A 16,170-nucleotide genomic window follows, 5' to 3' on the forward strand; every position below is an offset into this window, starting at 1 on the left:
AACACGCAAACTGCTTGTCATATGCATGATATTGAATACAGCAAGAAACAACAAAAAACACCTACTCCCTGCCTTCAAGGAGATTTCAGCTCACAGCACAGCCTTATTTCTCTATGTTTGCTGTTCTTCAACTGCAGCACAAAGGAGGGATGCTTGCAAACCTCCCTCCCTGCACTGGCCACAGAGTGAAACCACTGGCTGTGAGGACTGCTGCCTACTCTGATGGTGAGCCGGCTCTGTCTCTTCTCTGTGAGCAAACTACTGTTGCACACAGAGCCTGTGTGTGAGCTGAGCTTTTGTCAGTGACTTCCGACACTGGTTTAACAGAAATCAACAGTTATATGTGTGCAGTACACAAGAAGGGGAGTAATTCAACTTGAAGGGAGAATAAGGTTATTTTTTATAAAAGAACCTTGTAAATTGAAGCACAATCAGGAAAAATATATTTAAAAGGAAAACCATTAACATGTTAAGAAAGATTTTTAAAATAATATAAAAGATGTCACAGAAAAGGATGATATAATTAAAATGAGAATACGATATATGAAGTTTTGTGGAGACCAGGATGATGGAAAAAATAGAACAATTTTTAAAAATAGAACAATTCCTGATAATAATATGAAGTATGATTAAACACAATGCAGAATACACAGAAAACAAATTAATGGACATAAATAAACAAAACAAGATGCAAATTCAGAAATTCGATAACTATAAGCCATTGGCACCGTTGAATCCCGAATCACAGTGATTCTAGGACAGAGTAGAACTGCTCCGTAGGGTGTCAGACACTGTTAATCTTTTGGAGGAGCAAACAGCCTCATCTTTCTCGCTTGGAGGAGCTGGTGATTTCAAACTACTGACATTGAACTTTGCATCCCAATGTAAAATAGATAAAAAGATGGCAAAATGAAAACCTGTGCCAGGGGAGGCTAAGAGTTAAGTGAGAAAGCCCTAATTCCAACAGGAAATCCTCCCTGTCATCCATCTGTGCCTGTCTAAGGCTGGGTTCTCTGCGCCCCCTGCTGCCCAGTGTCTTCCCTGCAGGGGAGGTTTGTGTCTGGGCTCACACTGACTTCCCCTCACTGTGCTCCTTGCACAGTAATACGTAGCCGTGTCCTCAGCGGTCACGGAGCTCAGCTGCCGGGAGAACTGATTCTTCGATGTGTCTCTGGTGATGGAGAGTCGGCTTTGGAAGGACGGGTTATAACCTGTATTACCACCATAATCTATGCACCCCATCCACTGCAGCCCCTTCCCCGAGGTCTGGCGGATCCAGCTCCAACAGTAACCACTGCTTGTTATGGAGAAACCAGAGACAATGCAGGTGAGGGACAGCTTCTGGGACGGCTTCACCAGTCCTGGACCCGACTCCTGAAGCTGCACCTGGGACAGGACGCCTGCAAATTAAAAAAAGAAAATTCCATGTCAGTCACAACTATCTCCATAGACCCAGGTCGGATATCTGAATCTCTCACCTTGGGGAACTGTCACAGGCACAGCAGAACACACAGCAATAGCATCTTTAGACCACAGCTCTGTTTCCCAAGAGACCCACAGCCCTGTCTGAAGAGAACTGATAGTTTTCCCACCCCAAGGGTGAAATTGTACCCTAGTGCCTGAAAGATAATTTGCATATGAGGGAGTCCTGTCCTTATAAAACAGAAAGTGATAGAGGCCAGGCCCCCCTTTATCTTCTGAGCCCATGGTACGGTAACTGTTTGAACTCATATGTTAAGCAGGGACCCTCAGTTCTTGCTTCAGCCCCATTAACACTTTGGCAGAGTTGGGGGGTTGGGTGTTTCCAGTTTGTTAGGAGGATACACATCCACACCCAACGTACATGGTTCTATCTCAACCATGTCACCCATGCACTCCCTCTGCAAAGGGCCAAATTACTGGTGCCTCAGCCATTGTTATCTGAGTCTTTGCCGCTGGAGTTTCAGCCACAGGTGTGGACCCTTTGGCGTGGACCGCCTCTCTCCTCTCTGGCTCCTCCCCGAGCCCCGCCCCAAGCCGGCCAGGCCCCGCCCACCCCCTCACCAGGCGCCTGTGCTGGCATCTCAGCAGAAATGGGCGGGGAAAGAGCTGCCTTGAGAGGAAGTGAAGGCAGACCCCTACCCCTCTCTGACCCCGCCAGCTCCTCCCACCCCGGGTCACGCCCAGACAGGGCCGGAAGTGGCGGTGTCTTATTCTGAACTGCAACTCACTGCAAGGATTCCACTGTCGGTGCTCTGCTTGCGGTGCCAGAGAAGCGCCCACAGCCTGAGCACCCTGTTGCCGGCGCTCCCAGGTGGGAGGCTCTGGGCTCCGGGACATGTATGTGGGCGGAGGCTGTTTTAGTCCAGCTGACTAGGGTGCAAGCGCCCTTTCTCTCCCCCAGGAACCCTGCCAGCGCTTCTCTTGGTGAGAGGTGGGCGGGTGTCCCCAAGGCCGGTCCTATTTCCCTGCTTTCAGATTGGTTGTGGTTCATGGTGGGAGTCCCTGTTGGAGAAAGGGGATCCCGGCTGGGGTTTGGGGCTTCGGGGTTCCCTGATTCTCTCTTTGCGGGTCTCCTAACCCCCCTCCCTTGTTTCCTTCCGCACAGCGATGCCTCCTCCCGAGACTCCTTGCGCCTCCTCAGCTCAAAGGTGAGCCCGGGATCTTGTTCTGCTGACCTCTCTCTGGACCCGACCAGAGTCTGTTCTAGGCGCAAGATCTCTTGCTGGTCCGTGACAGAAACGTCTTCCCTGGCTTTAAAATATTGGTGGCCGCCCTTTCTTCTTACTCTTTGTTTTTATTTCTATCTATATATTACTAAGGTTTTAAAAATCATTCCCATTTCATTTCCTTTCTATTCTTCATTGTTTCTGTTGGGTTCAGTTTGTGAAGCACAAAAGGAGTGGATGCCTAGAGATGAAATAACATGCGAGTGTCTGTAAGGATGCCTGGGTGGGGTCGGGGTGGGTCGCTGGCGGAGTTGGGGAGGGTGAGGGGACTTGGGGAGTAAGAATGAAGGATTGAGGGGACTGAACACTACAACTGAAGGTGACTAATAAGTCTGCTTAAAGGCGATTTAATCATAGTGGGAAAATAGACGATGTGAAATCGATTGTGGTAATGATTGTGGAATGCTTAAGATGGCTGAATTGTGGGATTATGTGGGATATGTGGATTAAGTGCCCCAAAACATGTTAAAAAGAAAGAAAGATGCTCTCCATCACAAAAGTAATCTAACTAAACTATGCACAGAAGAATCAAAAACCAAACTGAAACAAAGGAACCAAAAACAAGGTAATGTTAAGGTGTTCAACCTCTATTTGGGGGATGAAACTGGAAGTGACCCTGAAATGGGCCCTTGGCGTTTGAACGTTGTGAGGCTGAAGGACAATTTATTTGGGGCTGGTGTAGTGGGCGTTGGCCCTGGGGCCTTTGGCCAAGGCGCCTCTGCCAGCTGTCCAGGCAGCAGCAGGCTCATGGTCACCAGGATGTCGCAGGCTGTGATGGTGGAGTAGTTTGGAATGTGCCAGTTGAGATGCCTGGTCGGCGATGTGCCCAAAGGTGTCTTTGATCAACGAGTGCACAACGCTCATGGCCCTGAACGAGATACTGGAGTCTGAGTGGACCTACTGGAGCATCTTGTGCACATAACACACAGTAGGTATCCTTGCCGCTGCATTGGCATTTCTTGCTGTGCTCCCTTTGAGCTTTAGCTGCAGCCTCCTTGGGACTCCTCCCTGGAGCAGGCAGGGACTTAGCAGGGTCAGGTGGGTTGTTTGACTGGGACGGTACACCTGGTAAAGGTAATGTAGGTGTCCTAAGGCGAGCTGAGGGAGGACAGAAACCTCCCCTGGAGCAGAAATTGTTGAAGCTCACTGGATCTTGATTTTTAGTAGGAATTTAGACCATGAAAGAAGGACCTCTAGATCCCTCTGACCTGTTGGGGTTTCAGCAGGAAGTGTTGGAAAAGTTACCACAGGGATAACTGGCTTGTGGTGGCCAAGTGTTCATAGTGATGTCACTTTTTAATCCTTCAATGTCGGATGATTTGATCTAATCTTCCTTGTAAGATGGGGGTGGAGGGGTGAGGGGCAGGAGTAGAGGAGGGAGGACAGGAGAGAGGAAGGAGGTGAGAGGGAATGATTGGAGCTGCCTCCACACTCCCTGATCGCCCCTAGCCTTGAACCCCGGGCAGCCACCTGCTGGAAAAGGTGTGTAGGCCAGCCACTGAGTGGGGACTTGTTTTTCTCGACACTACCTAGGTGGTCAATGAGGAGGTCCTGTTAGGAAAATGGGTTGGAGATGCTCACATTGTGCACTTGTGTGTCAGCATGCCGTTTGGATCCCTGGCCCGCTGTCGGCACTCTCCCACCCTGGGGTCCCCAGGCTTTCCCACCTGTCTCACAAACTTGAATAGTTGAGTTGGATCCCATTTTATTTTTGTAGATCTTATCATTGTTTCAAAATGTTTCACACACACAAAAATCTATTTTCAATTTCATTATTTATGTGATTTTGGTGTGTACATAAGTGCATGTGTGTGTACCATACACATGTTTTTGTAGTATCCTTTTTGATAACAACTAAGGATGTTTACCAGTAGTTTTGTTAGGGCAAAATGTGTGCTACCTGCTAACTGCATATATAAATCTCCTAGTACTGCTTTTGCCCATTTTAGCCCTGCAGGCAGGCTGGCCGGCTCTCCCTGCTCTCTGGCAAACAGCATCACCTCCTCCTCCTCTTGTGTTTTAGAAGGGTATAGGTGTGTTTGAAAGATGGTCAGCATCTTAATATGTAAGGGTTAATGGTTTGGGAGTTGGAGATTAGCAGTTTATCATTAGGGATTTAAGTACCAAGTATTTTTGTGTGTTGAAATGTTGCCTAGAACATTTTAGCATTTACTACCTATATATAGTATTTATGACCTATTTGGCAACTTTTAAAAAATTTAATAAATCTTTTTATTGGGGCTCATACAACCCTTATCACAATGCATAAATATATCAATTGAGTAAAGCACCCTTATACATTAGTTGCCCTCGTTATTCTCAAAATTCTCCTTCCACTTGGGTTCCTGGAATCAGCTCGTTTTCCTTTTTATCCCTTCCCTTCCCTCCCCGCTCTCCCCTCCCCCATGAACCCTTAATAGTTTATAAATTATTATGTTATCTTATACTTCCAGGCCTCTCCCCTCACCCACCTTCCCATTGCCCATCCCCCAGAGATTAGAGGAAGGTGATCATACAATGATGGTTTTTGTTCTTGGTGTCTGCCACCTGGTCCGTTCAACACCTTGTATTCGCTTAGGTTGCGCACTTCTCTGTGGGCTTTGTTGTTTCCGAGCTAGATGGCCGCTTGTTTGCCTTCAATTGGCAACTTTTTTACATGACATCTTCAATTTATGATGAATAAGGAATTTTCTTTTCTTCTTTTTGGAAGTCATTTTCTTCTTTTTATTAATTCTTTTTTTCTGATCAATCTAGCTAGTATCATTTTTAATATGAGTGGTGAAAATGGATATGTATGTTTATCCTGATTCTGCGATGGGGTGAACTTTTTTCTCTTTCTCTTACATGTGACATTTTCAAAGTTTTTTTTACAAGAATGTATATTAGCATATTGAGTTTTACCTATTTCATGTTAGATTTGTAGTTGTTTTTTTTTTAACATGAAAAGCTTTTTACTTTGTTTATTATTCATTCTGTGTCAATTTAGATAATTGACTTTTCCCCCATCACTAGGCATATTTGAGTGTTCATTTTCTTGTGTTAAATCAATTCTGGGATGAATTAGAATTAATCTTGATGCATGCTTATTTTAATATATTGTCTGACTCAGTTTCCTATTTTAAAAATAACTTTTTCATTCAGATCCATTATCAACACTCGTCTATATTTTTCTTAAAATATCGTCATCTGACATGGGTATCAGGTTATTTCTTGTCTCATAGAAAATGTTACTAAGTGCTCTAAAAACTATTGTTATGTTGGAACCCAATAAGTTGAACTTAAGCAACAAAACAGTAAAAAAGTGCTTCTTAATCTTATGTGACTACTCTAGCTGCCAGAATTTTTAGTTTTCATCTATCTTACAGTTAGGCTGGAAGTTTCTCAAGAAATTTTATTTTGATTCAATTGATTATAGACCTTCTAAGCATCCTGCAATCCAGTGAGTAATTATTGTCAGTCTCTTGCTCTGCTGGATCCTCTGAACTTCCAGCTGAACCCTCAGTGTACAGGACTGCATGATTTACAGTTTCCCAGACAGACAAATAGCTGCTCACCACTTAGTGAGTGTGTTGTTTTAGACTAGAGCCCATGTTCCTGAAAGTACTCTGCCACCTGGCATGCTGTGAGGCCCTTAGAGAACTGCCTTCAGCTCACCAAAAGAATGGACTAATGAGGGGTGGAAATGCCTCAGTGATTTTGTTGTCACCTTGTTTGTTCCAACATTTTTTAACTGAAGAAACCTCTTCCCTTTTTTTCATGAGAGAAATAATATCTTTTGTAAACATAAAACACTAATGTCTTTGTGTTTGCGCTGGGTGTATATTTGTGGTTTCTGAGACTGTTGTCATATCAGCTGTCATTGAGTCAGTGCCATCTCACTGGGACCCATTGCACAACAGAACAAAACATTGCACTCTCCTGTGCCATCCTCATAATTGAGGATGAATGCATGTTTTTAAAAAATTTATTTATTTTAACTCATTTTATCATGGGCTTGTACAGCTTGTATTACAATCCATGCATATATCAATTGTGTTACACACATTTGTACATGTTGCTATCATCACTTTCAAAACATTTTCTTTCTGCTTGAGCGCTGTATCAGCTCATTTTATTCTTCCCTCATGAAGCCCTGATAAATTATAATTTTTTATTGCTTTTTCGTGTCTTATACTGTCTGATGTCTCCCTTCACCCACTTTTCTGTTGTCCATCCCCCTGAGAAGGGGTTATATGTAGATCATTGTGTTCATTTCCCCTTTCACCCCTCACCTACCCCTTACTCTCCTGGTATTGCCACTCTGATTATTGGTCCTGATGGGTTTATCTGCCCTTGATTCCCTGTGTTTCTAGCTCTTTTCGGTACCCATGTGCATTCTCTGGTCTAGCCAGTTTCGTACAGTAGATTTGGGGTCATGATTGTGGGGTGGGGGGAGCACTAAACAACTAGAGAAAAGTTGTATGTTTCATAGGTGTTATACTGAACCCTAACTGGCTCATCCTTGTGACCCATTCTGATAGGTTAGTTTATTGTGCCAACCTGGCTCATAGGAACATGGTATAAATAATGTTGCAGTTTGATTGGAGGGCAAAGAGATAAATGGCTAGGCAAACCGTGCCTCTCTCTCTCTTGCACTCTTCTCATCAGATCAGGGTGCGCCTGCTAGTTCTCTGCCACAACTTGTGAGCTACACTAAGTGTTGGCCTAACAACCTGTGGATCATGTCGCTAGAGCTTGAGGTTCCTTTGAGAAGTGCTTCATCATGTTGCTGATGTATGCATCACTTGAGCTTGGGACTGTTGGATCCTATCTTCTTGCTCTTTGTTGATGATCTGCCCTTTGTTTGCTGCCTGTGTCCAGACTGCCTGCATTGCCGTACATAAGACTCACCTGTCTGCTTCCTTGACCTTGGACCCAGTGGCCCTCATGAGTTGAAGGACTTCCAGTATATTAAATGTTTCACGGAAGTGAGTTGAACTGAGCACTCTGGACAGCTGTGTGAACAAATTAGCTGCTATATTCTTTTGTGCTTTATATGTCTATCCATTATATAGAATATATAATAATAGATAATGATTATATATAATGGTTTTATATATAATGATTATATATTGTATATGTAATAGATGTATGTATGCACATATCTATATATATTCACAAGTGTCCTGGTTTTGTTTCTGTGTAACACACCCTTCTGTAAGGGGGTGTCCAATTGCCTACAGATGGACTTTGGGTCTCACTCCACACTACCCCTCTTTCAAATTGATAGGATTTTTTGTTCTGTGTCTCTGATGCCAGATTCCTGATCCTATTGACACCTCATGATCACACAGGCTTGTGTGCTTCTTCCATGAGGACTTTGTAGCTTCTCAGTTTGATGGCCTTTAGGACCCCAGAAGCTATATCTTTTGATAGCCAGGCAGCATCAACTTTCTTCACCATATTTGCTTCTGCACCATTTTGTCTTAATCGATTGTGTCAGGAAGCTGAGCATCATGGAATGCCAGGTTATTAGAACAAAGTCTTCTTTCATTGAGAGAGTACTGGGGTAGAGGTCCAATGTCTATCTGCTACTTTTATACTTAAAATTTAAATATATTTACATAGATATGTTACCCTTTTGTCATATATATGTGTACATATGTAAATGACTGTATTTAGAACTCTATAAATGCCCTTTGTCTCCTACTTCTTTCCTCTATTTCCTTTTACTTTCCTCTTGTCCCACTATCATGTTTGGCCTTCATCAGTTTTCAGTAATTCCTCTCATTACATTGCCCTTGATCACGCCCTACCAGGCATCCTACACTCTCCTCAACGTCGATTTTAGATCACTTGTTGTGCCCTTGACCCCAGGCTTACAGCCACTTCCTTTCCCCCACTTCCCTGTTTCCTTTATCCCCCCCCCCCCAGAACCATCAGCCCCATTGTTGTCTCCTCTGGTGTGTTTATCCTGCCAATCTTATCTAGATAGACATGCGGAGACAATAATAAGCACAGAAACAAGACAGAGCAAAATAACAACAACAAAAAAGGAAGCAACCACCGGGAAAAAAGAGAAACGACTTAAGAATCATTCCAGGTTTGTTCGTTGATCATTAGGAGTATTTTACTGTTGGTTGAGTCTGATGTGGTACCATGCCTTGGCCACTCAGTCTGTTTTTTTGTATTTCCCGGGCACTTCATTGCTTTGCTCCTCTTGCTGCTCTGTTGCATGCTCTTAGAGTTTTGCCCCAGTGTGGTGAAGTCAGATCGAGCACATTTCCCACAGTGTGCCACAGTGTTGTCCCTCATAGCGCTGTGGGTCATTAAGGGATGCCGTGTCTTGTGATTGGGATGGCCCTATGGTCCTCTCTGTGCATTAGGCAATTTGAGCAGGAATATCATTCTTCGGGTTTGGTGAACCATTTGTCGCAGTCACTTTGTTAATCCATTTGGTAGTGGGATTCATGTTTTTCACTGCCCGTCATCTTTACCAAACAAAATATCCTTTTCGAGGAATGATCTTTTCTGATATATGTCCAAAGTATATAATATGAACTCTCACCATCCTTGCCTCTAAGTAGCACTCTGACATTACATCTTCCAAAACAGACTTGTTTGTCCTTTGCATGTCCATGGTATGTGGGACATTCTTGTCCAGAACTACAATTCTAATATATTCATTCTTCTTCAGCCTTCCTTTGTTCATCTTTCAAATGCACAAGAGTCAATTGACAATAGCCTGCTTTGGTCAGGTGAAACCAGTCCTCCAGGTAATATCTTTTCCTTTCAATACTCTAAAGAGGCATTGTTCAGCAGATTTATCTAATGCAATGATTGATCTCTTGACTGTTATACTTTCAGTATTCAGGATATTTGTTTGGTCTTTTTTCTATACACCAACCAATTTTTTTCTGGAAGGAGTTAAAATTTACTCAAGCTTTAGATTAAGAATTTTGATCAAGGAGGGGCTGTCGTAGCCAGCTCAGGAGTCAAACCGTCCTGAAAGAGGGGGAATGATTATTAGGGTAAAAAGAAGAGATTAAAAGTATTGGGAGGTCAACAGTGAATACTGAAGCTTCAGGTTTGTTTTACATACTCCTTTTATCCATGCAGAAACAACCCGGGGTTTATTATCTCATTGTTAAGCAAGCACATTTGCTACACATAGCAATTTTGTCTTCTGCCAAGGCAGACATCCCTGAGAAAATTAAACAACGTATCTTCCCAGACTTTGCATACTTTCTTGTTCTTTTTTTTTTGTTGTTCTTGTTCTTAACAGTATGTTCAAAACGTAAAGTCACAGAAGAAATCAGCAAACACTGACACATAGTTCATGAGAGTTATCAGCTGTTTCAAAGCTGAGTCTTAATGGCCTTCAACAGCCCCCGCTTTTTTATTTACTGAAGACGTCTTTACTCAAAACGTCAGCAGATCACTGTGTCTGTCTTAGGTTGTGAAATCCTGAAATCGCCCTTACCCGTCATCAGTCACTGTCTGCAGGAGACTATGACCTGTCTTAGGTTGGAATACTCAGACTCGATTTTACCCGTCTGACTAACCAGCCTCTGCCTTATACTCCTGTTTGGGGAGGGAGTGAAGTATGCAGGTGTACTTCCTGTAATTTTGTTCCTAAAGCCAATAATTCAACCATAACCTTGTGCAGTATCATAGGGAGTATGCATAAGATAAACAATACACACACTCCCGCTGTGACTAGAGAAAAAGCATGTGAGGTAGGCCTCTGAGATTTCCTAACGAAGGGAAAGAATCTTGAAAATGCTGGAGCCAATCCTCAGCAACCTTGTCGACATCAAAATAAAGAGACTTAGCATCTTTTATGGCTAATATTTCTTGATGGAGTTGTAATCAATCTAAAGACTCATTAGCATTGTGCCAAGTACCTTGAAGATGATTCTACACTTTAATCCAGCTATACTGACTGTTAGTGTACTATTTAGGTGTAACACAGATCCATGTATGTACAGCATGGCACTGTAGACTAGACCTGGCCTTAAGCCCCTGCACCTCGTCTACTAAATACATGACCATGTCATAAAGAGCATTTACTTTTTGTTCTAACTTCCTGTCTATATCTTCTTGAGTACCCAAAACATTAGTCACATCTTTGGATAATTCATTTCCACAGTGGGCAGTTTGTAAGATTTGTGAAAGTACAATTGCTGCAGTAGTAGCAGTAGCAACTAAACTTAATATAGCTAAAATACTTGCTATAAGCAAACCTACAAAACACTTAAATCTGGTTGATGCTTTTTCAGTCTCTTCTAATACCTGTAACCCTCTTTCTGAATACCAAGGCCCAGTAATATTCACTGGCAGCATAACAAAAGAAGGTTGATATAAAATGGCGATGACAATACCTTCAGGGGACCAGGTAATACAATTAGACAAATTGCAGTTATTACAAGACCTGTTAAACTTAGAGTCATCATGATCTATAGTAATATTCCCTGCCAAAAGTACATAAGGCGATGGTACGCAGGCAGTAACATTTCCCTGTGGTCTGGAGGTAGGGCCCATAAGCTTCATGTCCCCCTAAGCAGCCCCTATTTTCCACCACTGAGTTTGTGGAAAACCCAAATCTGACCACCAAAGCCCTGCAGACAGCCCCTTTTCCCATTTGGCAGTGTTTTTTTTTTTGAGTATTGTCCTGGTTGACAGACCAATCGATGATATATCTCTCTTTTGTGACGTTATACCTGATGGGCTTGTCTGTGAGACATGATCTCCACAATATGGTTTTATTATTCTTTTGAATCTCTAGTCTACATGAGGAAAAAGACTGTGGAGTGGGTGGAATAACATTTCCTTCACTTTGTACAGGGAGGGCGTGAGTCATTAACCCACATCTTGATTTCCAGACCTTCCCAGACAGCAGGAAGTAAGAGTGGTGGATCAGAAACTTAAGCCTAGTACTTCTCACTGAGCCATGTCCCCAGAAGCACTCTGAGGCAAATTACCATCTGCATGGTTTGCAAACTGCACCAACCATTCAGGCAGCCCCCATGCTCCATCAGCATCCTGTGTAAAAACCCAAACATGCCCTCCTCCCCATATTAATAGCGGGTTGGGGCCATTCCTCCAGGCAAAACAAGCCAATGATATCTCTTCATAGGCTCTTTGAAGTTGGTGGAAGGGACACTAAAGGCAAATCTTTTACAATATTTTGGATCCAAGGGCGTGGTATAAAAACAATCTTTTAAATCTAAAATGATCTTATATGTATTGGCTGGAATAGCAGAGGGGGAAGGGAGCCCAGCCTGCAGGGCTCCCATAAGTTCCATAGTATCATTAACCCTCCTTTACTGTTTTTCCTTACAAAGCAGCTGCTATCGCAAGCCCCTGAGTAAAGAAAGGTTCAATGTCTGAGCATAGTCTGATATAATCGGACAGGTTGCCCTTTTTTCCAAAAGGTCTCAGCGCTGCCTGGCAGGCAGTATTTGCATTTTCAAAAGCCAATTGTTTCCATTCTGCGGCGGGAAGCACCTCGAAGGACAGTGTATCTAATAAAGATTGAGTAAAAGAGGCAGTTGGGCCATATTGGGCACAAGCAACCTTGAGTTCTTTTAGCTGTTTGAAAGGAATAGGAGTAAGCCCTCTCCAATAGTTTGTGTTATTTTTCATCAGTTAACCTTATTTAGAGAGCTTGAACCCCATTCTCTGGGCAAAGATGATGGAAGATAAGTCATCCTTTTCCTTGATCCATCTCATTTACCTTTAAACTTCTGCATTCACGTTGGCTCTTGGCATCACCCATGTACCTACAACTAGACATCCTTTGAGTGTAGCATGCATTCTTTTACAAAGGCTTTATCATTGCCATCCATAAACACAAGAGCTTCAGAGAGGAGAAAATAAACATCCCTCTGGGCCTGTTTCCTAGTTAAGGATGTCTCTGCATTGACTAGTTCACCTCTAGGATTTGCTGTTCATGTCCTTCTGTTTCTTATTGTCCACTTTAAAAAGAAGTTTCACTGATTAGCGTACTCTGCTGTGCATATTACTATGGGCCTCTAATGGATTCCCCCAAGCTTAGTAATTTCTTAACACTCAATAAAGTATTTTATTCAAGGAGATGTGAGCTCATAAAGTTTGAAGAGCTCACATGGGTTGGACTGAACACACGCAAGCAGGAAACTCACATAATGACATTTGTGTTTTAACAGTCATATTAACATACACATGCCTACTATGAACAAATCAGCACATATACTAGAACTAACAAATCTTCATACAATACCCTCAGATTAATAAATATACATGCATTTACTTAAGAAAAAAACCCACAAAGACACACTAAAATATACTAGAATTATAATAATAGAATCAATGCAGAACAGACTACAAGTTCTGTCACATAGTATAACATATTAAGGCACAGAGTAGTTCATGTGTACTAGCACATACAAAAAAACAGACAAAGTGCATACAAGAATATACACACTGAGCTACAAGAATGTGGAGGTGTGTGGCAGAGACATTTTCTCTGCAGGTAGAGGAAATAGGTACCTAATTTAACTAATCCTTCTTAGGCTCCTCTACATTTCTCCCCTGAGGGTCCCTGTTATCTGTGGGCTTGAGTGACCCCTGAGCCCCGCCCTCTCCCTGTATGGGTGTATGTGTCTGGGTTCCCATAGCCTTTCCCTCTGTGTGTGCCTGACTCAGAAATATGTGATCATAACTACAGCAGTCACAGTACTGATTGACAGAAAATCAGTCCCTGGGCATGTCTCTAGAGAAGGATATTCTGACAGAACTTGAAGGGAACCTGTGGGTGCCCTGTACAGAATAGGATGCTTATAGCCCATGCACAAGGGGACATAGGGCAGGAAGGGAGGTGAGGTCTGGGGAGGCATGTTGAGACTAAGCATAAAATGTGTCTTATCTCCCTTTTCCTACTCTTGTATCAATATGCACAACTGCTAAATTAAACAGCCTTTGGAGAAAAAAAAACTGACTTTCAAATTAGCCTGTGGTGGACAAGGACAGACAGGAGCTGTGAATGAATAAAATGAATGAACTCAGAGAAGAAAGTCTCCGTTTGGATGAATGGAGAGAGGTGACTTGATCTAGGATTGGGCTACTGGTGGTAAGTTCATGTAGTATGTTGTGTGGAAATATATATATATATATATATACACACACACACACATACAAAGATAATAAAGTGAGATCCTTTGCACAGCAGGGACTGTTATCCCGAGGAAGGAGGGAATACAGGAGGGTTATTGAAAGCAAGGGATAAAGTTTTTGATGAAGCCGATGATTTGAACAGAATTTGTCCTAGATGCAGGAATTACCAATTACATGGGAAATTTGAGACAATTCAAGGGAAAAATGAAACAAGCTAAGTTTGAAATCATCCTATCATCAGAGGGAGATTGGGTGAGTGTTTCAGAAAGACGGGAGGAGATGCACTGATTCCCTGAGAGATGCTGAGAAGGAGAAGAATCCCCAGACACAACAGGAAGCCAGTAGTGAAGCTCCATTTGGACCTGCTCCTGGGTCTGAGTCCTGTGCTCTGCAGATCCTGAGGGGTTCCTGCAGCCTAACCTCTTCCACTAGGGTACATTCATGTCTGGGTTAACTCTGACTTCTCCTCACTGTGTGCGTTGGTCTGGGTAGACTAGAGAAACCAATCCATAGACACACGTATATTGTGTATAAGAGATTTAATATAAAGGGCAATTGTACATTTAGAAAGCATCTTAACCCCAGTTAGGTCCAAGCCCATAAGTCCATTATTAGCCCATGTGTCGGATACCAATGTATAAATTCCTCTTCATACTTATGAAATACATGCAATGATCCAGAATGCAAGATGGTCACAGGCCAGTGGGCAGAAAGTCTTTGGATCCAGTGGCATTGTAAGCTTTTCAGTGGAGACGGGTCTCTACATGGCTTCTCCAGAACCCAGGGCTGCATGGGGTAGGTCCATGTGGCTTCTATTCAGGGATGTCTCACAGAGAGTCACCCTTGTCAGTAGGGTGTCTCCCAGGGATTAGAGAGTCTCTCTTCCACCTCCAAGATGGAATACGGGATTTCCCAGAATTCTCAGAAGGCCATGCCCACGCAGAGGCTTCATTGGCTATGATCCAATTGACAGACTCCAACCCTTCCCTCTTTATCCTCTGAAGTCCCAAATTCACACCAGATTATGTAACTACCATACTGTGCATCTTTTGCACAGAAATACAAAACTGTGTCCTTGAAGTTCAGGTTGTCCATTTGAAGTTATAGTATGTCCTTACCATTGTCTTTGGAGATGGTGAATTGGCCCTTCGGAGAGTCCTACCAACACTATTCATGTATGAAACCCACTGCCGCCCCTTCTCTGGGGCTAGGCAGATCCAGTGTATATTATAAATACAGGCAATGAATGCAGAGACTGTACGGGAGAATATCAGAGAAGCCTCCGACTGCCTCAAGTCTCCCTCAGATGCCATAGCTCCACCTCACACTGGACACCTGCAAACACACAGACATCCTGATCCTGAAAATCATATTTACTGCCTCTCACTCATGCCCCCTCATGCACACTTTCTCTGCATCAAAGCATCTTTTGAAATTCCAAAAAGGAAAATTGAGCTCAATAGAGATTCCATTGTGACTTGATTTGTTCAGTCTTGAATGGGGGTACCTTGGAATTCCAGAGGTGGAGCAACTGTCCAAGAGCTTCAGAGTTGGGACTTGGATGGTTTTCCTCAGCAGGGGAGGGGTCTATTTGCATACCTTCTGCCTATATAGTCATAAGTAATGTTGAATGACTTCTAAGAGATTCACTCCAAGAGTAGATAAGAATGTTCTAGATATCTTGGAAAGCCCTGCGTGTCGGGTTCATTATGCAGTGTGCTGCTAAATGCAAGGTCAGTCATTCTAAATCTCCAATGGCTCTGCAGGGGGAAGAATTCTCTACACACCCATGAAGATTTATAGACTCAGAAGCCTACAAGGGCAGCCCTATTCTATAGGGTTGTTATGAGAAAGAATTGACTTAATGGAAATGTCAACCTACAGTTAGAGACAGTGCCTTGAAATGTGCCCTCCTCCTCTCCACCCCTTAAGTGTGGTGCTTATTCATTTCTTGATGCAGTTAAATAAATATTCCCCTAGAAATATATATTTAATCTGACACAAGCTTCCCTTGTCTAATTCTCTTTTAAATTATCTTTTGGAAAAGAAAATTCATATGCTAAAAGTAAAACCCTCCCCAGCCCCTTCTAGACCTTCCCTTAATTGTCCCCTTGAGCTGAATATGACAGCGGCTCCTGAGTCTCGCTCCTTCCCTGCAGGTTTGTCTTGCCTTGAATCAAGCTTGCCTTCCCTTCACAAATCTTTTGCACACCAAGAATTTTAAGGTACTGAGTTAAACTTAGAAGTTCTGTAGATGCTGAAGGTCTCTACATACCCAGAGAAGCCAATGCTGTCTGTGAATTTGCATAACACATCGGGACGTTTC

At 43.0% G+C, this 16,170-nt stretch overlaps 1 long non-coding RNA gene across 1 annotated transcript in view; it reads left to right on the forward strand.

Annotated features, from left to right (window-relative positions):
* Positions 1-2,129: 2,129 nt before the first annotated feature.
* LOC142436384 (uncharacterized) overlaps positions 2,130-16,170 on the forward strand; it is a 51,521-nt gene continuing 37,480 nt past the window's right edge. Inside the window, exons 1-2 of the long non-coding RNA XR_012781921.1 lie at positions 2,130-2,293; positions 2,588-2,630. This is a non-coding gene — a long non-coding RNA (uncharacterized LOC142436384). The remainder of the gene's footprint in view (positions 2,294-2,587; positions 2,631-16,170) is intronic.

The sequence above is a fragment of the Tenrec ecaudatus genome, unplaced genomic scaffold, assembly GCF_050624435.1.
Source record: "Tenrec ecaudatus isolate mTenEca1 unplaced genomic scaffold, mTenEca1.hap1 Scaffold_251, whole genome shotgun sequence".
Taxonomy (NCBI): domain Eukaryota; kingdom Metazoa; phylum Chordata; class Mammalia; order Afrosoricida; family Tenrecidae; genus Tenrec; species Tenrec ecaudatus.